The 22,401-nt window shown below is 37.3% G+C and overlaps 1 pseudogene; it reads left to right on the top strand.

Annotated features, from left to right (window-relative positions):
* The first annotated feature begins 9,155 nt into the window (after positions 1-9,155).
* LOC118017332 overlaps positions 9,156-22,401 on the top strand; it is a 231,248-nt pseudogene continuing 218,002 nt past the window's right edge.

Raw genomic sequence — 22,401 nt, 5'->3', positions numbered from 1 at the left:
CCCTCCCTTCCCTTCCCTTCCCTTTTTTTTTTCTTGTCTGCATGATAGCTATCCTATCATGGTTGTGTTTTGCATTTCCTTAATGACTAATGATATTGAGCATCTTTTCATGTGCTTATTGACCATTTGTATGTCTTCTTTGGAAAAAGTGACTATTCAAGCCCATTGCCCATTTTTTAATTCAGTTGTTTGTTTTTTTTATTCTTGGGATTTAAGATTTCTTTACATGTCATGAATATTAAATCCTTTTCAGATATATGATTGCAAAATTTTCTATTTTTTAAGTAATGTCCTTTGATGCACAGAAATTTTGGATAATATCCTTTGATGCACAAAACTTTTAAATTATGATAAAGTCCAAATTACTGATTTCTTTGTCTTTTGTTACTCACCCTTTTGGTGTCATGTTAAGAATCTGTTGCCAAATACAAGGTCATGAGGTTTTATCCCTATGTTTTCTTCTAAGGGTTTTATAGTTTTAGTTCTTATATTTAGGTCATTGATTAAAGTTCAGTTAATTTTTTTACAGTATATGTTGTGAAGTAGGGGTCCAATTTCATTCTCTGGCATGTGAAAATTAAGTTGTCTCAAAATCATCTATTGAAGAGACTCTTCCTTCCCCACTGAATGGACTCGGCAATTGTGTGAAAGATCAATTAGCTATAAAGTCACGGTTATTTCTGGATGCTCTCTGTCCTATTCCATTTGTTTATATATCTATCGTTATGCCAGTATCACACTAATTTTTGATTAGTATAGCTTTGTAGTAGGTTTTGAAGCCAAGAAGCTGACCCCTTCAAGTTTATTCTTCTTTCAAGATCTTTTAGCTTTCAGGGCTCTTGCAATTCCATGTGAATTAGAAGATTGGCTTGTAATAAATGGAAGTGCATGAAACACACACCATTAAGAGACAGAGTGTCAATTGGATAAAATATATGCTGTCACAAGAAAATCACTTCAAATACAGTGTTAAAGACAGATTAAATATTAAGCCACAAAATAAGTTTCAATAAATTTTAAAAGATTGAACTCTTACCAAGTATTTTCTCTGACTGCAATGAAGTTAGAGTTCAATAACAGAAGGAAAACTGGAAAATTAACAGAGTATGTGAAAATCAAACAACACATATTTTTAGAACCATTGTTCCATCTTTTATTATTATTATTATAGATGACACACAATGTTATACTAGTTTCGGTGTAGGACGTAGTGATTCGACAAGTCTGTACATCATGCTATGCTACACCACAAGTGTAGCTTCCATCTGTCAGCATCTACTATTACAATACCATTGACTTTATTTTCTATGTTGTACCTTTTATCCCTGTGTCTTATTCATTCCATAACTGGAAGCCTGTACCTCCCACTCTCCTTCACCCATTTTTCCCATCCACCCTCCTGCTTCCCTTTGGCAGCCATCAAACAACACACTCTTAAACAACAAATGAGCAAATTAAAAATCACAAAGGAAGTTAGAAAATACTTAGGGACAAATAAAAATGAAAATGCAACTACTCAAATTTATGGGATGCAGCAAAGGCAATGCTCAAAGGGAAATTTTTAGCTTTGTATGCCTAGATAGGATTTCTCTCAGGGTTTTTGTGTTTTGTCTTCTTACTTTTTATTTTGATATAATTGTACATTCACATGCAGGATAAGAAATAACACAGTGAGATCCCATAGACCTTTGATCCAGTTTTCCCCAATAGAAACATCTTTTATAACTAGAGTAACAATATCACAATTAGGAAATGGATGCAATCCACTGACTTATTCAGATATCACCAATTTTACAGGCACTGATTTTTGTGTTTGTATATGTGTGTGTGAGTGTGTGCTTAGTTCTAGGCAATTTTATCATGTGTGTAGATTTGTGTGACTAACATAATACTTATGATACAGAACAATTGTATGATAAGGATCGGTCATCTACCCCTTTCATAGTCACAACCACCATCTTCAGTCCCCCTATCCACTTGCTGCCTAACCTCGATCAACTGCTAATCTGCTTTCCATTTCTATAGTTTGTCATTTAAGACATGTTACTTGAGTGAAATTATGCAGTATGTGACTTTTTGAGATTGTCTTTTTCACCCTGCATAATTCCCTTGAGTTCCATCCAGGTTGTTGCATTTACTTTTTTTTGTTTTTCCTTTTTATTATGGAGTAGTGTTCTTGGTAAGGATGTGTCACAGTGTAACTATTCATCTTTTGAAAGGTATTTGGGTTGTTTCCACATCGGGGCTATTATGAACAAAGCTGTTACGAATATCCCTGTGCAAGGTTTTGTGTGAATGTAGTTCTTTGGGATGATTACTCATCCTGCTTTCCAGAGTGGTTGGACCACTTTACATTCCTATGAGCAATTTCTCTTAAGGCTTCAGGTGTGTCTCCTGCTGTAACCAGTTAACATTGGCTGAGTTCAGAGCAGGTGTAGGAAAGAAACACACACACACACACACACACACACACAAGACAAACCAAAACAACAACAAAACCTACTGGATTGTCCCTCCTGCTTTCTCCAGCTCAAGAGGTTACTTTTTCCGGTCTTATTACTTTGAAAATAGAGTTTCTGTGGGAGATTTTCCTGTCAATGTGCAGTTGATCCTCTGTGCAGTTATGGGGCTCAGCTTGCTCTCAGATCAAACATGGAAGATAAAGGAGGGGAAAAAAACCATTAACTCACCACTATGCTAGACTTTCTTCAAGTTTTGACATCCCTCCTCAATTGGTTATTGTTTATTTTTAGAGTCTTTACATTGTTTCTCTGTGTATTCTGCCCAGAGTTTCCATTACTATATTGGGAGCTGAAGGCTCTAGTGAGCTTACTTCATCTTGGCTATTACCAGAATCATCACACACTTTAGGAATTGTCAAACTGTTGGTACATTTTCAAATACATTGCTGCTCCAGCATTTTTTTTGGATGTCTTAGATCTCTTTCTTTTTGGCCAGCTGGGAAAGATATCCGTGTGTTGTTCTAAAGTGAACAGTGGCTGAGTGATAAATGTCATCTAGCTGATGATCTAATAGATGAGAATACAACTTCTGATAGCAAAGATGATGAATAATGTGAAACTTATGGTATGTCCTGAAACCAGGGCATATTTTGGAATTTTTTGAAGATGACTTGCGTTGCAGTACTTAGGAGCTTTATATTCTTCAATGGGAGATGATTAAGTAAAAGGCTTGCAGAGTAGATTCTTTTATTTTAAAAGTGGTAAATCCAGTTTCTATTTTTGTTTCTTCTGGTGTTCTGCCATTTAGCTTATCTTTGGGTGGAGAAAATCATTGCAATTTCAAAAGTGTGAGTTTAATCTATGATATATTAGGTGTTCAAATCCCCTTTGGGATTCTAGTCTTTCCCTAGGAGTGATAATTAACCTCGGAGAGTATCACTTACGCAGTTTCACCTGGTGATTTGTTTTAAGGATTTACTTATCTCATTTACCTTTCTGACTTATCACTTCAGGTTGAAGGTAGGAATGGTAAGGATGTAGAAAAATAGGTACCCTCACCAGGATATTTCAGCCATCACAAACCCTAAGCATTAGGGACCCCTGGGTGGCTCAGTCGGTAAAATGTCTGCTTCTGGCTCGGGTCTCGATCCCAGGCTCCTGGGATCGAGTCCTGCATTGGGCTCTTTGCTCAGCGGGGAACTGCTTCTCCTTCTGCCTGCTGCACTCCCCCTGCTTGTATGTTCTCTCTCTCTCTCTGACAAATAAATAAAAATCTTTAAAAAAATTAAAAAAAGAAACCCTAGGGGCGCTTGGGTGGCTCAGTCGTTAAGCGTCTGCCTTCGGCTCAGGTCATGATCCCAGGGTCCTGGGATCGAGCCCCGCATGGGGCTCCTTGCTCAGCGGGAAGCCTGCTTCTCCTTCTCCTACTCCCCCTGCTTGTGTTCCCTCTCTCGCTGTGTCTTTCTCTGTCAAATAAATAAATAAAAAATCTTAAAAAAAAAAAAAAAGAAACCCTAAGTATTGCATTCTAGTGTTCAATGTTTGAGTTGTATAGTGCCTTTTTAAATGATAGTTCTAGGATATTTTTCCTTTCTTGGTATACTGGAAAGTGCATGGGACTTCTACTCTAAAGGATTAAATTTGCCCTGAGTTCAACTTTTTGCTAATTATGTTACTTTGGATAATTTATTATTATAAGCCTTAGATTCCTCATATGAAGATGTGGTTAATAATATCTGGCACAAAGACCTTTGTTTTGAGTTCTAAATTGTATACATATGTATTGTAAACCCAAATAAAGAGGCAAACTGAGGCAAGCTCAAATCAGAAATTGAGTTTATTTGGGAATGGCAGAGGAATTGCAGTTTAGGAAATGCATGTTGTAGCAAGCTACAGGTCAATCCACTGAGAGTTTGTGGTGGCTGTATTTATGGGCAAGGATAGCAAAAAGATAGAAGTCCAGCTGGAGTCCCAGCAGTAAGCTCATTGGCTTGAGGATGGGGAGATTCCTGGCAGATGTTTATTGGTAGGAAGGCAAGTCTCAGTTTTCTCTAAATCAGGCATTTATAAGAAATCAGTCTCTCAGTTCTTAAGTTTCTCTTCTTCTATAAGGTGTATGTGGGAGATTCTCCCATTTCATATCCTCCTGTTCCATTTTAGACTGAAATTTCTTCACAGTATGTATATATGATGTATTATATACATGATATATTTTATATATGTTTATCTATAGGATGCCTCTCTGTCTGAAGGTGGTGTTACTATAAAAACCTTTTGTAAGTCAAAATAGCATAAAGCAAAGAAACAAAGAGCATTAATTTTTATGGAAATTTTTTTGAGCATTCCCAGTCCCCCAAAATAACCTCTCTTAGACTTTTCTGATATCTTAGGATACATCTTGCTAATGGAGGTACAAAACAATTTGAGATAAAGCACAGATGCTCACAGACACGGTTGAAAGCCTTGGTGGCTTGATGCTGAGATGCTGAGGGTATCTCCCAGGGAAGGAGCTTGGTGGGCCCACTTTTGCTGCTGGGGTATATGCTGCCTCTTTAAGGAATTGCTGCAAGACAAACACTAAATTCTGCTTCTGTTTTTGCCTTTTTTTTTTTTTTTAAAGATTTTATTTATTTATTTGACAGAGAGAGACACAGTGAGAGAGGGAACACAAGCAGGGGGAGTGGGAGAGGGAGAAGCAGGCTCCCCGCAGAGCAGGGAGCCCGATGCGGGACTTGATCCCAGGACCCCGGGACCATGACCTGAGCCGAAGGCAGTCGCTTAACCAACTGAGCCACCCAGGTGCCCTGTTTTTGCCTTTTCTGGTAAAAGTGAAATCCTCCTTGGATTTCTTTTGGTTAGTGAAAATAGGTAGTAATGTAGGTCTTAAAAACCAAGTAGCATAATGTGAACTTTTGAAAAACTAGTTAGTTTAACATTTAAATACATATGTAAGTGCTTTATAAGATTTTAAATGCAAAAGAAAAGAGTATTGTTTTTCTGTAAATAATTTATACCTGAAAAGCAATGATTTCTTCCCAGGTAGGGAAAGGAGGCTTAAAGATATTAGCCAATTTTTAGGAGTAGTTATTGGAATATTCACAATATAATATACTATATTTCTACTAGTAATATCTATAAGTAGATTGCAGAAACCAAGGATTCCTTCTGTTCTAGTTTATAATTACATTCTGCGGGCTTTCTTTGAGGTTCTGACTCTTTGTACTCACCATTTTATAATCTACATATAAACTGCTGTGTACTGTCATTTTACTATAGTCAAATACGTTTCAAAGCCAAACATCATGCTGTTTAAAAAGGGACAGAGAACAATTATATTTGACAAACAATTTTTACATGACCTGAAAATGTCTTAGGATTAGAAATGATCCTTTTATACTCTGATTTGCTTAGAAGTGTTTGTTTAGTTGAAACTTGTGGAATCATTTCATTTTACTTCAGGGCTGGCTGAAAAAGTTGGAAAAGTCTCAATAAAGAGTTTGAATTTTGCCTCTTTGCTCTCTGGGATGAGTATTCCCAGCAGAAGAATCACCAAGTTTGTACTGACTGTATGGGGAGTTACAACTAACACTGTAATCATTTATGCAATTTTTGTGAATACCCAGGAGATGGTGGTACTTTTCAGTTTCAGAAGGAGTAAAGATTTACTGCTCAAAACACTTGACATAACTATAAGGAAACATCTGATGTTGAAAATGGAAAGTACTTATCTTTTTGTTATGGTTAGCATCAAACAGAAGTATTCATGTTTTTCTCACAGTTTAAAACTAGGCATGTAGAGATTTTTGTGTCATTCAGAGGGAATAAAATAAATAATTCCCACTGAAAGGGAACTACCCTAGAATCTGGGAAATTTTCCTAAGTATGAATTTCAATTAATTGTATTTTTAAAAAATCTTATTTCAGTTCTTTATACACATTTATTTTTTAAATAATTTTCAAAGATGTGTTTATTTATTTGAGAGAGAGAGAGAGAAGGTTGGGGGGGAGGGGCAGAGGGAGAGGGAGAGACAGAATCTCAAGCTGCCTCGCTGCTGAGCAAGGAGCCTGATGCAGGGCTCTATCTCACAACCCTGAGATCATGATCTGAGCTGAAACCAAGAGCTGGACGCTCAACCAGCTGAGCCACTGAGACACCCCTACATTTATTTTTCAGTGGAAGTTTATAAACTGATGAGATACAAAATTTAGATCAATAAAGTCTGAATTATGCAATATTTCTTATTTGTCTCCCTGGTTGCCCTATTTGGAGGTTCCTTTGATAGCCCACCAACCTGCAGCCCCTCCCTCTTTTTGCCAAATAGAGTATTTTAGAATTTACATTTTAAGAAGTTTTTAAGAATGATTGAGAAGATTAAAGTTATTTGGGCAGATTGGTTCTCAAAATAAAACACGTAAAAGAAGCACTTTTTCTGAAAAGAATTGGAACAGTTTTGATGTTCTCTTCCTAAGAATAAATAACATGTGGAGACAGGGCAGTCCCTTCAAAGCCTCTGTTTCTTTAATAGAGGTCCCATAACATAACCACCTCTATTCTTTCAAGTGAAAGGTTTTGCTAGGTTTGAATTAATTCATAAGCACTCTTGGCGATTAGTAAAAAGGCCACCTCTCACCCCTGGAAGGGAAACAGAAAAAAAAATTTTTTTTCCCAAGCTTAGAAAAGATGAAGGTTAGGCTGTTAAATCCCTAAGTGGAGTTCAATGTTTGATTTTATAAACCCAGTAGATGAGGGTCAGGTTATTGTTATAACACCTCACATACACATGCACGTGTACGTACACACATGCTTGTATGTGTTGAGTGATCTTTAGTTGTTTTTCGCTTTCCTATGAGAAGTCATCAAACAGGAGATGCCTTTGGCTAGTGTTGTTATTTATTTATTTTTTGGCTAAAGATAACAGATACAAGGTAGCAACAGAGTTAGTGGTAATGTAACATGGTATATATAGGTAATACAGCCTATAGTTAAGAGTATGGGCATGAAGTCATTCTCGCTTAGTTCAAATTCTGGTTTCAAAATTAATTGTGTGACTTTGAACATCTTACTTGAACTCTTTGTGCCTGAATTTTCTTTCACAAAAAAAGATATAATAATCACACATAACCTGTAAGGTTTTTAGGAGATATAAATGATGCAACATGTAAAATACTGGTATATGTTTAGCGTTCAATAGATTTAGATATTTTTATTAATATCATAACTTTTAATAATCATCAGACCATCATCATTACCAGCATAATCATCTTTATTATATACTGATATTCTGTTTTATTGGATCATATCAGCCTTTTATCTGAGGGGATTACTTTTGTTCCTATATTTAGTAAAGTGCATGTATTTGTATGTTGTGTTTTTGTATTTAATAGTTATCTAGATTTTCAAAAGGCTGAACATAAGAGTAAAATGTATTAATATATAATGTTACTCTTGAACAGTACATATACATTTAAATAGAATAATTATTAAAATTTTATTCCAAAGTCACTCAAATTTGAATTTTAAAGTTCTGTAAGAATTTCTTAGATGCTTGTAAGTTTCTCTTTGAACTCTAGGTAGCCCAGCTCATTACAGAAAGTTTACTGTATATTGAGGTTAAAATGGAAATTTGCACCTTTGCTGGACACAGTCAAGTGAGGACTTGAAGGAACAAAACGAAGGAACAGAAATCCAACTGTGTAGTCTAGTTTTAGATTCATTCCGTTACCATAAATAAAGCTTATATAATGCAACAACATAAATGATCTCAAATATATAATGAGTTCTAATAAAGCCAGATTAAAAAAATACATACTGTATGAATCTACTTATAAGTAGTTGAAAAGTAGACAAAATTTATGTATTGTGATAAGGATTAGAATAATTGCTACTCTGGGGGATTTAACTGGGAGTTTAGGTGCCATAAAATATCTATACATGTGTATGTGTGTAAAAAGTCAATCATTGAACTGTATGCTAAAGATTAGAGTATGTGATTCATTCCTCATTAGGAAAGGGAGAGGGAGAAGGAGAAAGAGAAAGAGAGAGCGAGAGAGGGTGTGTGTGTGGTGGGGAAGAATGGATGTCTAATTTTACTATAACTAAGATTTCTTTTTGCTGTTCTTATCTTTTCTTACTCCAACCTCCCTTCTTGTTTCCTAGGACATTGATGTTTCTTTAATTTTAAATTTGTGAACTTGAGAAAGTGTTTTCATGATTATTCTCGCTTATCTGATTAATCTTGCTATATTCTTAATTCTTTTGAAAAGGAGTGGAATCTGATTTGTATATTTCATTCTTTGCCAAAGATTGATCCATACTTACCATAAGTAGGGAAAAATCTGCCAGAAACAAAACAGTTTGATACTCCTAACACATCATTGCTGGCATTCCTTGTGTATCTTACCCTCTTAGAATGTCATTATAAAGTGAGATTTATTTTCAGGTATATACACTTTCTGTATATGAGTGATGTTTCATTACCTGACATAAATACAGACACTGGTGCTCTGTAATCCTTAAACATCCCTGCTTAGTCAGTTAAGCTATGCTGAAGCCATCTTGCTTGTCCTTGTATTTTCCTCATGAGAGTGGAATTCAGATTTTTAGATAATAATTTTATCAGTTGCCAATTTTTTTTTTTTTTTTTTTTTTTTTTTAGTTGCAGCCTTTAAAAACCCATGTTCTCTGCATTGTTTGTGTTCTCTGGCTCAGCAGTTTATCCTTCACTTTTTAATCAGTATTTATACATCATCAGAGGATGGATATGATTCAGATTTAGGCTGCATAGAACCAAAGAGAAATATTTTGAACCCAAATTGGAAAGCATACCTAAATATTTGGATTCAGCCCTGAGTCTCAAATAAATACATACGGTGACATTGTTAAGAAGAAAAGAGGCTCTCAGTCTCCAGTGACTATGCTTAAACAGAATGTAATCTTTGAGTTTTATATGATTCCTTGTATTTCCTTAGAACATTGCTATTTATTTTGTAAGACAGGGATCTTGACTTGTAGAGTACCATGGGATTACTAAATCTATCCCTGGGCATTACTATTTTGACACCATGCATGATCTTTTGATAAATTGTTCGATTCTAGGTCTTTTTTCTATTATAACTTGTTCAGGAGAGTTCTTAGAATCATCTGAAATAAAAACACTAAGGTCAGAAAGATTATTTTCTTTTGTTAAGCAGCAAACGCTTTTGTTTCACTCAGATGCTCAGATGCCCTTGGGTCCACGTTTAACCCCATGGAGCCTGAAATGCCTGGCAGGGGAAAGGGAACTGTCTTCAGTAGGCCCTTAGCCAATGACTGATTTTGGTAGAGTGTGACCACCCACTGCCCTTGCCTCAGGCTGGGACAGTTCCGAAATGCAGTACTCCAAGAGTTCTGCAGTAGCAGGCTGAAGGTACTCTTCTGGGGTATTGTCTGCAAATGTACCCCTCATTAACTTCGTCCCTTTCTCTGTCTTATATCCTCTCTCCCCACACTTTCCTTAGTGATCTCTCCTGGGATTATTTCCTTAATATATCACTAGCAAAAGAATCTTCTTCTTAAACTCTGCTTCTGGGCGACCTGACCTAGGACAAACTATATGCCACATAATGATTAACTTCTTCCAGCCCATGTTCATAGTAAGTTTCTAAAGGGAATTTATTCCTCCTTAGCAAAATTTTGCAATATTTGTAAGACTGTATATGTGTTGACGCTAGTGATACTATTTACACTGATTCCTTTCTAATACCATGGCTGATATTTTACATACTGAAGAATAAGACTACTGACTTTCTTTTGACTATAACCAGAGAACTTACCTTCTTCAGGAAAAGAAAGTCAGCCTGAATATAACTCTTAATTTGCTTATTCTTGATAGCACAGCTACACTTCCCACTTCGAAAAGCAGGAAATCTTATTTCCGAAACTTTAGAAATAATACATGAAGTGTTAATTTTTATGCATTTTTGCTATGACGGCTTTTACATGTGGTGATAGTTGAGTGCTATTGAACATGACACCATAGCACGTGTTGTTTATAATGTTCCATAGTTAACACAAATGCTGAGAGCTGGAGTTCCTCCACACAGAGCAGCCAGCTGGGGGCAGAGAAGCTCGCTGCAGTGTTGGAGGACGGAGCCGGCCCCTAGAAGCAGTCCACTGTGGCTGAGGAACCTTCCAGAGGATGACTGCCACTGGGCCACCTATATGCCTGTCTCCTGGGAGCTGCCACATAAGAGTGAGTGTAACCAGACGAACGTGAGTTCGCTCCTTGGTGAGATAGAGGGAGAGACTACACCAGGTGCAGTTGTCACACAAAATGATCTTTATTAGAAGCAAATAAGGAAATCATGGGGAATAATTTCCAAAGCCATGACCTTCCAAACAACAAAACTGGGGAGGTTTTAAGCTGAGGGTGAATGCATCTTCATGGAGGGGCTTGGCAAAGGAGAGTTCAGTATAAAATTGGGGCAAAAGTCATCTTTAATAGACAAAGTCTGCGTCCTACTTGACTGAAGTCCCAAAGACCAGCAAGGGTCAGGATCATCAGTTTTCTGGCTCCAGTTAGCTTGGTGTTTGAGTGTTCACTGGGATTTGACTCCTGCAAAAAACAGCCACAGAATGTGTGTTAGGTCCATCTTTCCTTTTGAAAAAGCACTGGGAGTTTTACCCCTGATTTACTGTGTCTGATAGGGTTAGGCTATCTCCTGGCCTGCTAGGTTTTTGCCTTCCATTTGTTTCCTGAGAATCCTTAGTACTGAGGTTTTTACATTCCTTTGTAATTCCAGCACCTCATAGGAAATTCTGCAAGTTGTGTTCCAGGGCCAGTGGGGCCAGTGGGGCCAGTGGGGCATGGATCACAGAAATAGCTGGGGGGCCTAAAATGACTTCTTGTGTGTCATGAAAGCTAGGTCTCATCTTTCTTTTTCTGAGGACCCCTAATTTGTTCTGCTTACAAGAGCCTCCTCAATCTGGAGAGACTCTGGCGGCTGCTTCTGTTCTGGTCTTGCAGGGTCCCTCTGGCACCCTCTATTGGCAAAGCCTGACGTTGCACACGCCGGCCCGGAAATGTCATCGAGTCCCGCTTCACCACCACAGAGGCCAGAAGAGTAGGTTTGGAACTGACGGGGTAAATTGATGACCCCCCCCACAATTCTTACAATAAAGCAAATACTCCATTTTGCTGCGGTGATGAGCTCTGTTTCAAAAAGCATAGAGCTGCTCTTTGAATTTTGCTTTCAATATAAAAGTAAAGTTACTAAGTTATATAGAAATAGAGAGCAATGTGTTATTTTTTGATAAGGGTCTCATAATAGGGGCTTAATGCTTGATAATTTGAGCACTCCTTTCTTTATATTGTTTACCGTTTATTTTTATTGTTACTGAACTGATGTACTAAGAGGAGATGTGAAATAAATGTAAATATTAAACTCGGGGCCTAGCGTGGCTTTCAGAGTTGCTACAGTTTACTCTCCCAGTCAAATAAAAATGGTAATCTGGGGAGCACATATCGGTCATATTCTCTGTTTGCTTCTTTTTCACAGAAGGGATATTTTAAAATCTTTCTTTTTATCCTTGATAGAGTCATAAAGCTAAATGTGGTATTGTGTACTGCAAGATAGCAGCTTCTGATTTTACACGTGGAATGCTTCAGAACGGAATGACTTCGCAGAAGTCATAGAGCTTGCTTGTGATCCAGTCCATGCATGCAAGAACCTAGGCATGCAAGTACCCGGGATTGCAGACTCTTCCTGTGAAGTCAGATGGTGGAGGTACCAAGTGTGGTTTAGCTATTGATGTACAATAAGTCACCCCGATATTGAGTGACGTGAAACAATAAGCATTCAGTTAGATCATGATTTTATAGTTTGTCAATTTAGGTGAGGCTTAGATAGGTGGTTCTTCTGGTTTTGACTGGGCTGTGTCATCCATGTCCTTCTCTGGTCGGGTAGACTGCTCTGCTGATCTCAGCTGGGCTTATCTGTGGACATCAGCTTTGACAAGTAGGTCGACTTGGCATCATTATTCTGCCTACCACAGATGGCTAGCCGTCCAAGATCTCCTGTGAAATATTAGCATTTCCCCACTCTCTATCTCTTGCCATCAGGGCATGTCGCTTGTCTAGGCTAGTTTTGTGGAGAAAAAAAAAACCCAACAGCTTTGAAAGATGGGAATGATATAGACCGAATACACTGGAGTTGGAATTTATAACAGATGTTGTAGGTGTACTCCACATCCCCTTGACTTACTCCAGATATCATCTGCAGACAGAACAAAGGAAAACCAAAGTCCATTTTGCAAGTGAGGGTGGCCTCAGGAACAGAAAGATTAGTTTAAAATACCTGCTTACGGGGCTTGCCTCCAGAACAATAACAGGATCCAGGGAAAGGATTTACAGCAGTGATCATGCACCAAGATGGTACAGGCAGATAGAGGAGGTAGAGACTAGAGAAATCTTAAAGGGGTAGGTGTGGGGGTAGTCATGATGAGGCATGAGGAGGCTTTTCAAGTTCGTGGGAATGATGGAGAAGAAGCTGTTCAAGAGTGACAGTCTGAGTTTGTGGGCATGGAAGGAACTGCTCCCCAGGTAAATGAAGATGTAGGATGTAGGTATAATCAATAGAACAAAAAGTTAACCATATAACCTCCATTCATGTGAATATATGAATACTGATTGGCTCCCTGATTCCCCATCTGTTAGGTTTAATTTGTTTTCTTCCAAGCCTTTCAAGGTTTATCTGCAGTTGTAGCACAGCTGGAGATGTATAGTTTTCTTCGTACAACCTTCGTGCCATAGATTTTCTTTCATGTTCACCCGTGGCTTAACCATTGGTTTAGGTGACACTCAAGTGAGTGACCATTTCTTCCTGCCAGTTGATGAACTAGAATGAATGGTTTGTAAGAAACCTATAATCTTCTTTTTTTAAAAAAATATACTAATAGCTATATTTCACCTTCTTTACCTGTGGGATATCTTTAATTTGTCTCACACCAGTATAGGAATGGCATATAATTGCCAAGAGAAAGCCAAGCTTATTTGATACTATTGTTTGAGAGCAAATAAAACCCAAGTATTGGAGAAAGAAAAACTGGGAATTTGATTAAGAAGTGGAGGGCTTTAAGTGACACTGTAGTGCCTTGGGCTGGAGTTTCAAAAAGTTGGCAAGGGAATTGAATCCCCCAGTGCTCAGGCTTATGACGGCAGGAATAAAGCTATTTTTGTCCTCTAGGCAACAGCTTTACTCTGCCAAGTTTCCCAAGACTCATACAATGAGAGCATCCATCCCAAAATGATTAATGCAAATTTAGTAATTGTGCACATGGATCATTTCTCCGTCACCCATTTTATCCATATAATGCGCCTTTTTCTCTGTGCACGCATTGCTCATGTTTTGTGCCATTCACCTGTTGCTGGGGGCATGGAACAAATTGCCTCTTTGTGTGAGGCTGCAGGAAGAAGAAATTACCACATTTGTGGCTGGCACCCACTATTAAGCCAAGTATGTAATTACTTGAATCAGAACGGTCGTATGCACAGAGTCCGATTTATCTTGGCTATCACAAGGAGAGCACTTGAGGTGCGATCCACAGCTGGACAGTTTTCTGAAGGGGAGATAGTGGAGAGGATATAGGCCTCTGTTGAAGAAGATACATTTTTGGCAGCAGAGACAAATTTCAGTAGAAGCCAATGAGACCTCAGGGGTTCTGGCTTTTGTAAAATTTTAAGTGCAATGCGTATGTACAAGAGCAAGGTTTTGAGTTGAGAGCCCTGGGGAAGTTAATCAGCAAAAGACGTATCGTGTTGCCAGTCTCACAATGTGGACTCCCCCCAAGCACTTCACACCAGACCCTCAAACTTAATCAACCAACATGGCTCAGAGGAGTAAACTAGAAAGCCCCTCAGGCTTGTGATAGCCCTTTCAAGTTTCCAGGAAGCACTGATGCCTGCCTAATAGGGCCTTTCTGGAAACTACTAGCTCCTGTTCCAAGGGCACGAGTCAACCCGCAGCTGTGTTCAGTTAGGGCTTTAAATTGACAGTGGAAGGTGGAGTAGCCATCGTAAGGAGGGGCCTCCCCCACAGAAGCCATTTGCTGGTTAAACATCCCACTGTTTGCTGACACTCCCAGTTACTAATTTGAGCAGCTTTATGCTTACCCTACAGTCTGCTGCTGTGGTATAACAAAGTGTCCACGGTATTTTTTTTCTACACCGTAGGTTGTCAAGCAGATTTCCTGAAACAAACAAAATCTTTTCTGTGCCAATAAATGGTAGTGGATTAAAAACAGATGAGTTTTCTGTGTGAAGAATTGGAAGGACCCTGTACAAACAATACATGGCTACTTGCGAGTGCTACCCTGTTAGGCAAAGAGAATACAGTGACCTCATGCATCCCTTTCTCAAATGCCTGGCAGTTACATTTTTTGAAGAGGAGTTGCTTTGAAACCCCACTTTTAAGGGTGCTTGACTATCTTTCTCTTCTTTTTACTTTAGGATGAATTGGGAAACTAATAATAACAAAACCGGTAAAATACACCATACAAAAATAGAAGGTTTTAGTTGATACGATTGTAGGGAAACTTTGCCAAGAACATTGAAATGGACAAAATACAAAAATTACTGAGTGTCCTGGGTACCGCACCTCTCCTGGTTATCCGATTTTGTCTGGGCCCGCTCCATTCATCCTCTTTGTTAATAATGTAAGTAATTCTTGTCCATAGAAATGAAAATGAGTTTGGTCCAGTAAAATGCAACTGATAATTGCTCTGTGCATATTTATCAGATTTAGATCTATTTGTAAATTTATTGCAGCATTCTTGATTGCCTATGTATGTGTGAGTTATTTGAATTCTTCCTTGAACTACTTGTAACATCTTATGGTATTCTTATTAATTAATGACTTAATAAAATATTTGGCACATTCGTTTCATATTTCTGTGTGAGTTTTGATATTAATTTTAAAAAATACATTCATCATTAGCATCAATTCAGGGGATTTTTTTTTTTTAATTAATACTGAGGAGAACTATGGTTTTAAAAGTGTTCTCCCAAAGGAACTGTTACCACTCTACTCCGTGGGAGAAAATGAACAACAAATAACTCTGGAGGGTGACTTGAAAATGCTACATGCCCATTCACGGAACAAAGCTGTCAAGCTGCCTTTAATAGAAAAATGACATATTGCAGTTGTCTTATGTTTAGCATCAGTCTGATCTTAATACTTAATCAAATGAGCATTCAATAAATGGAAGCTTGATTTTCTATTGTTGTTTGTTTGTTTTTGTACAGGATCAAAATAATGTCTGTGTTGAATGTCTTTTAAAGTCATTTTAGTTTGAAGGCATAGATTTGGAAATGGAGATTAAAACCAGTGGGTAGCCAAGATACAGGATCAGATTGTTTTTTCCTTTTGTCCTTCAGGACGTAAGGAGTAGCTTAGACAGGAAACTCCATGATTGCTGCTAATCAAGTCTTCTATTTGTTTCCTTTGATGCAACTTCACTATTTTGAATATTGTAATAGTTAGAACAAAAGAAAAACAAATGAATTTAGAAGATCATTGACTTGGTTCTTTAGCATATGTCTGCTATATTATAACTTACATAACCTCCAATAGGTATTTTTGACTAAGAGCCAAGGAAAGGCCTGAGTTCAGCTACTAATGTCCTAGATCACATTTTTGAAGTTCATATCATACCAAAGTATTTATTTGAGATTTATGTTGAATGCTTCAGTTTATTTCATAAGTACTTGGGAATCTGGCTTCCCCTGAAGGCTTTTCTCCTTTTCTCTTGGTAGTTCTCCACCCCAACCCTGATTTATCAAAGATAGTGCTCATAATAAGCCAGAATGAAACCTCCCAGGACAAAATTTTTAGCCCATTTTTTCTGTCTTTTCTGTCGTGTTATGTTCTGATATGAGAAATTAATGGGATGACTTGAACTTGCATTCTAATACCTGATGGGAACTATTCAGAATCTCATTTTTTGAGATGTTTGATGAAATTTGGGTTTGAAGGTAATACCTTCTCTCAAATCAGTGGCTATATAAGGAAATATACCAGAATATAATATAACATTACTATTTGGTCATTTCTTCTGATCTTGTATAGATATGTGATGAGAAAGTGAGGGGACTCAAAGGAAAGATACTAGTTAGAATTGTATGTCTAGAAGAAACAACCAGAACTAGCCTGTTATCTATGTGATGGTTTCATTCGTTATGTTAAAGTTTTCTTGCGTTAAGTTCAGGAAAATTCTCTTTAAACTGTAGCATTCAATACTTTTTTTTTCCATGCCCAGCTTGGAGTGCAATGCAGGGCTTGACCTCACAACCCTGAGGTCAAGACCTGAGCCGACATCAAGAGTCAGATGCTTAACCGACTGAGCCATCCAGGCACCCAGCATTCAAGACTTTTTAGGGTTATAACCTAAAGTTAATTTATAACCTCTCTATGTTTAAACCTTTATAAACACTATACTTCAATGAAACTTAGACTATAGACTACTTCCTGATCCTAGAACAGGTGCAGTGCTTTGCTTTGCAAAAACCTTGGACTGCCTTCCATGTTTGTGTAGAAATGTTATGTCTTTTTTTTTTTTTTAATTTTTTTTTTTTAAGATTTTATTTATTTGCGAGAGAGAGAATGAGAGACAGAGAGCATGAGAGGGAGGAGGGTCAGAGGGAGAAGCAGACTCCCTGCTGAGCAGGGAGCCTGATGTGGGACTTGATCCCGGGACTCCAGGATCATGACCTGAGCCGAAGGCAGTCGCTTAACCAACTGAGCTACCCAGGCGCCCAAAATGTTATGTCTTTTAACACAGTGCTTCTTATCCTCTCTGTGGTAAAGGACCAGTTTTTTTGAAAGTTCCTATTCGGTCACATTCCAAAATGGCAATGTAAAGGAGTTACTGGGCATATGATATAACTATAAAAGGCTTATCAAATACAAGCCTTAATTTGTTATTATATTCAAAACACATTTTCAAATGGCTGTAAAAGTTTCTAAACCCTTTAAATCTCTGTACTTATATCTTCACAAATCAGTAATAAACAATTCAATGAGGAGAGGCAGTGGCATAATTTTTCTTACAAATGCTTTCTGCTCCAATTGTTTTTTCTGTATCTCTCTAAATAAAAGTGATCTAAACTTTACTGGAAAGTAGCGGTTCAGTGTTGTTACTTTTCTTATAATAATTGACTTAACTGTATTAGAGTTCTTGAATAATTATAATTTCCCTTTGAGGAAAATTCCAGCATTAAATGTTCAAGTAAATATTTGTTGAATTGCAATTTTCTTAAATCTGTTGTTGGAAATAGGTTTTATGATTATGTTTAATGCCTATTCCCCCCCCTTTTCTGCAACAATTAATTATAACAGAGAAAAAAAGCATACATCAAAGTCAATGTTTTTGAAATGCCTTCTCCAAGAATGACTACCAGCAAATCAAACCTAAGAGTTTGAGTATCTATTATGATTGACAGTATTTTCAGGTTTATTGAACTTGTGCATCAGTCCTGCTGTGCCAGTCCATTTTACTTTGAACTTAGATCAATATGGCTTTTACTTTTTTTTTTTATTTAAAGATTTTATCTATCTATCTATCTATCCATCTATCTATTTATTTATTTAGAGAGAGTGCATACACACAAGTTGGGGGTAGGGGCAGAGGGAGAGAGAGAATCTCAAGCAGACTCTTGCTGAGCTCGGAACTCAATGCAGGGGCTCGATCTCAAAACCCTGAGATCATGACTGGAGTTGAAATTAAGAGTCACTTAACCGACTGAACCACCCAGGTGCCCCTGGCTTTTACTTTCATTCATCAAATGTGATTTAACATTTCCCCCATCATCTGAGTTTGCCAGACTTAAGGCCTTATAGCCTCCTTCACTTCTTCCTTGTCTCATTACCTAATTCAGTAAGTTGTCTATCTCTATGGATTTTATTTCTCAGCAGTTCTCACATATGCGCCTTCCCTTCCATCTCTGTTGGCCATTACCTTGGTTCTGGGTGTCATTTAAGCTTAAACTTAGGTTGGTCAATAGCCTTCATCTGTTTTTCATCATTACATAAGGCGTACAGGGCTTTGCCTTTCTTGGGAGCATCTTTCTTTGACAAAAATTTTTTTAATTACTGATGAGAGTTCCCAGATAAACTCAATACCAATAACCTCAAAAAACCTAAATGAGTTGCAGAGACTGAGTGGGATCATTCAAACATGAAGGGACTCAACTCCCCATACCAGACTCACTGATGTAAAGTTTCTTACTTTTTTCTTTCCCTTTTTTTTTTCTTTTTATTTAAATAAGTGGAAAAAGGTCTCATGGTTATGTAAGTTAATGGTAAAATTGATGATAAAATAAGGGTATAAGTGGTTCATGTAAATGCTCTCAGGAAAAATTTACTTTTAGATGTAAGACCTTCTATGAATAAACACATGATTATAAGATTAATAGTAGCAAGGGTCTATCTAGTTACAGAATATTGAGTTTTAGAAACAGCCAATTCTCTGTTTCTAAATGTTGATGTTGAAAGCTCTGAAATCACTGTACAAAGGAGTTTCAGATAGAAAATATTTCGTCTCAGGTGCCTGGGTGGCTCAGATGGTTAAGTGTCTGCCTTCGGCTCAGGTCATGATCCCAGGGTCCTGGGATCGAGTCCCGCATCGGGCTCCCTGCTCCTTGGGAGCCTGCTTCTCCCTCTGCCTCTCTTCTCTCTGTCTCTCATGAATAAATAAATAAAATCTTTAAAAAAAAATATATATTTCGTCTCTGGAGGAATTGCATGAGAGTAAATGGCACAATACTAATAATTTTGAAAGTGACACTAGGTGTGAGAACTGTGTATTGCCTGATTAGTAAGTTAATTCACAAACCATGTAAGTTTCCTGCAAATTAAAAATCTTACAGATTTGTAGACTGTAATTACTGGGAACTTTTTTTCAACTTATGAATGCTGCTTTGAATCCAGCTAGTCTCATTTACAGTATGTTTTGTGGAAATTGTTAGAACAGTATTGGGAAGGTGCCAAAGGTTATTTTACTGACAGCTATCAGTAAGATATGTTAGCCTGGGGATGTCATTTTTCTTTCAAGAATAGAGTAAAGCTAATCAGATACCCAAGTCCATTATCTGATGAGAAGTAAACAAGTGACAATATCATAGCTGTCAAAATGAAGTATATAGTCCTGTGAGAGGGTTGTTTAGGAAAATGAAGAAAAGTGAATATCAAAAAAATCTCTGAAATGAAATGAAAAGAACTAGCCTTTTTCTTTGGACATAACAATGGGTCATATTTTTTGGGCATAAAAATATAGGAGTTAGGAAAATCAACTGCTAAGTTACTATGCCATTCTAAAATGGAAGTTGCAAATACTATTGAAATATTCATATTGGTCAAATAAGTAATAGGACTGACACTTTGATTATCTTGTTTCCTTGATCTTGAATTTTAAAATTTAAACTATATTTAAAACAGAATATATGCTATCTTTGTTAGGGGATAGGCCAGGCTACTGTGAAAATATTTCAAAATGCAAGAACTTACGTAAGACAGGAATTTATTTCTCAGGGAACAGTTCAAAGAACAGATAAAAAGCAGATAGATGGGCTCCATTGTACTCAGTTCAGCTTCATAATATACTGTCACCTAGGTGTTATCCTCATCTGCATGGCCAAAACTTGGTAGAGTCCATCCCACAGCCTGTTGGAAAGGAAAAAGATCAGGACACAAAACAAGCAATTTTGTTATAAGGAAATGCCCAGGAAATTGTATGCCTGATTTCTGCTCTTTTCATTGCAAAAACTTAGTCACAGACCCTACTTCGTTGCAAGAGAGGCTGGGGAAATGGTCCCTAACCAGCTTCCTTTAAACCTTAATAGAACTGGGCAAAAGAGCAGGAAGAGGGGGAAAGTTAAGTACTGGAGAATAATAGTTTTTTTGTTTTGTTTTGTTTTGCTGGTTTTTTTTTTTTTTTTTTTTTTTGCTGTATATGTATGTGATTAAAATTAAATATGAGTTTAAATTGGAAGAAATAGGGGCGCCTGGGTGGCTCAGTCGTTAAGCGTCTGCCTTCGGCTCAGGTCATGATCCCAGGGTCCTGGGATCGAGCCCGCATCGGGCTCCCTGCTCCGCGGGAAGCCTGCTTCTCCCTCTCCCACTCCCCCGGCTTGTGTTCCCGCTCTCACTCTCTCTCACTGTCAAATAAATAAAATCTTTAAAAATAAATAAATAAATAAATAAATTGGAAGAAATAAATTCTCCATTCCTAGTCCTACTGCTAATTTTTTTTAAAAAAAGATCTGTTTATTTATTATTTTAGAAAGAGAGAATGTGAGAAGGGAGGGGCAGAGGGAAAGAGAGAATCCCAAGCTGGCTCCATGCCCCACTCAGGGCTCGATCCCATGACCCTGAGATCATGACCTGAGCTGAAACCAAGAGTCGAATGCTTAACTGACTGAGCCACCTAGGCACCCCAGTTCTACTGCTAATTTTTTTGTGTGCTTTTCAGATACTTTTATACTAAAGGTTCAGAACATACCCACCCCACAATATGCCCCTTGTCATATTGATTATTTTCAGGTGAAGGCACCTGAGAAACAGCAGATGAAGGAAGGGCTCTCTAACCTCTCCCTTTCTACCTAAAAGTGGGTCATGAAATTTCCCATGAAAAGGGTGCCTCCTTTGTACCAGGAACAGAACATTCTTACCACCAGAGATTGAGAGTCGATACCAAAATGGATTTGTTCAAAAAAACCTATTGAAATAATCCTTGAATTCCATTGGTTTCCCCCATATATTTCCTTGTCACTGTCCCACAATTTACTGCCCCTGGACAAAGCCACTATGTCTTGTCACATTCTTGTGATTTATTCTTTTTTTCCAAGGCATATTAGCTTTTTTGGGTCTAATGCTCCTTTCAGGTCTTCATTTTCCTTTTGAAGACTCTCATGTGCACATAAAAATATTAAATAAGTTGCCTATGTTTTCTCCTATTTGTCTTATGTCAGTTTAATTTTCAGGCCCAGCAACAGAATCTAAGAAGATAGAACTTTTTCCTTCTCTACAATATTCATGGAAAAAGATACAGATTATAGCATTTTGCCTCCCTTTAAAGTATACCTTATTATATACATAGTTTTCTGTTTTGTTACTTAATGCATCTTCAGAATATTTCCATATCAGCACATGCACATGTTCTTTTTCTCTCTTTCATAGCTGTACAGTGTCCAGTTGCATGAATGAACCATGACTTTCAACTTCTGCTTTTGGATATTTTGGTATCATCAAGGTATTTTTTTTCTTCCTCTTTCTCTTTTATGGCCATTCTACAATGAACTTTATTATTCAAATATAATAAATCTTTACTGAATATAATACATATTTCATAAAGCACACCAATTCTAAGTGTACAGTTTGATGAGTTTTAGTAATATATACAGTCATGGAAAGATCATGACAATCTAATTTTAGAGTACTTGTATCATATCTAAAAAGTTACTTTATGCCTCTTTGCAGGCTCTGCTCCCACCCAGCTCAGAGCAACCACTTACCTTTCTGTTGCTGTAGATTTTACTTTTCTAGAAGGTTCACATGAATAGAATTATGTTGCATAACTCTTGTTTTTTTCCCTGGCTTTTTTCATTCAGTATTATTATTATGTAAAAAATATTATTTTAAATAATTTTAGACTCCTAGAAAAGTTGTAAAATAGAATTCACATAGCTTTCCTTTCTGTTAACAGCTTACATGCCATAGTCCAATTATCAAAACCATAAAATCAACAGTACAACAATGTTTTAATTTCACATGTACCAAGGCTAAGTCAACACTCAAGTGTATTTATGTCAGTAATTATAGTGTATGATCTTACAGAAAATAAATTGTTTTAGTAGTAGAATAGTAAGTAGAACACTAGTTTATTGATTCAACTTGCTGGTTTTTTCTG

This window comes from Mirounga leonina, unplaced genomic scaffold (genome assembly GCF_011800145.1).
Source record: "Mirounga leonina isolate KUSES-001 unplaced genomic scaffold, KU_Mleo_1.0 Mir_169, whole genome shotgun sequence".
In the NCBI taxonomy this organism is placed as follows: Eukaryota; Metazoa; Chordata; class Mammalia; order Carnivora; family Phocidae; genus Mirounga; species Mirounga leonina.
The sequence above is the reverse complement of the archived record's forward strand: the minus strand, read 5'-3'. Positions and strand labels throughout refer to the sequence as shown.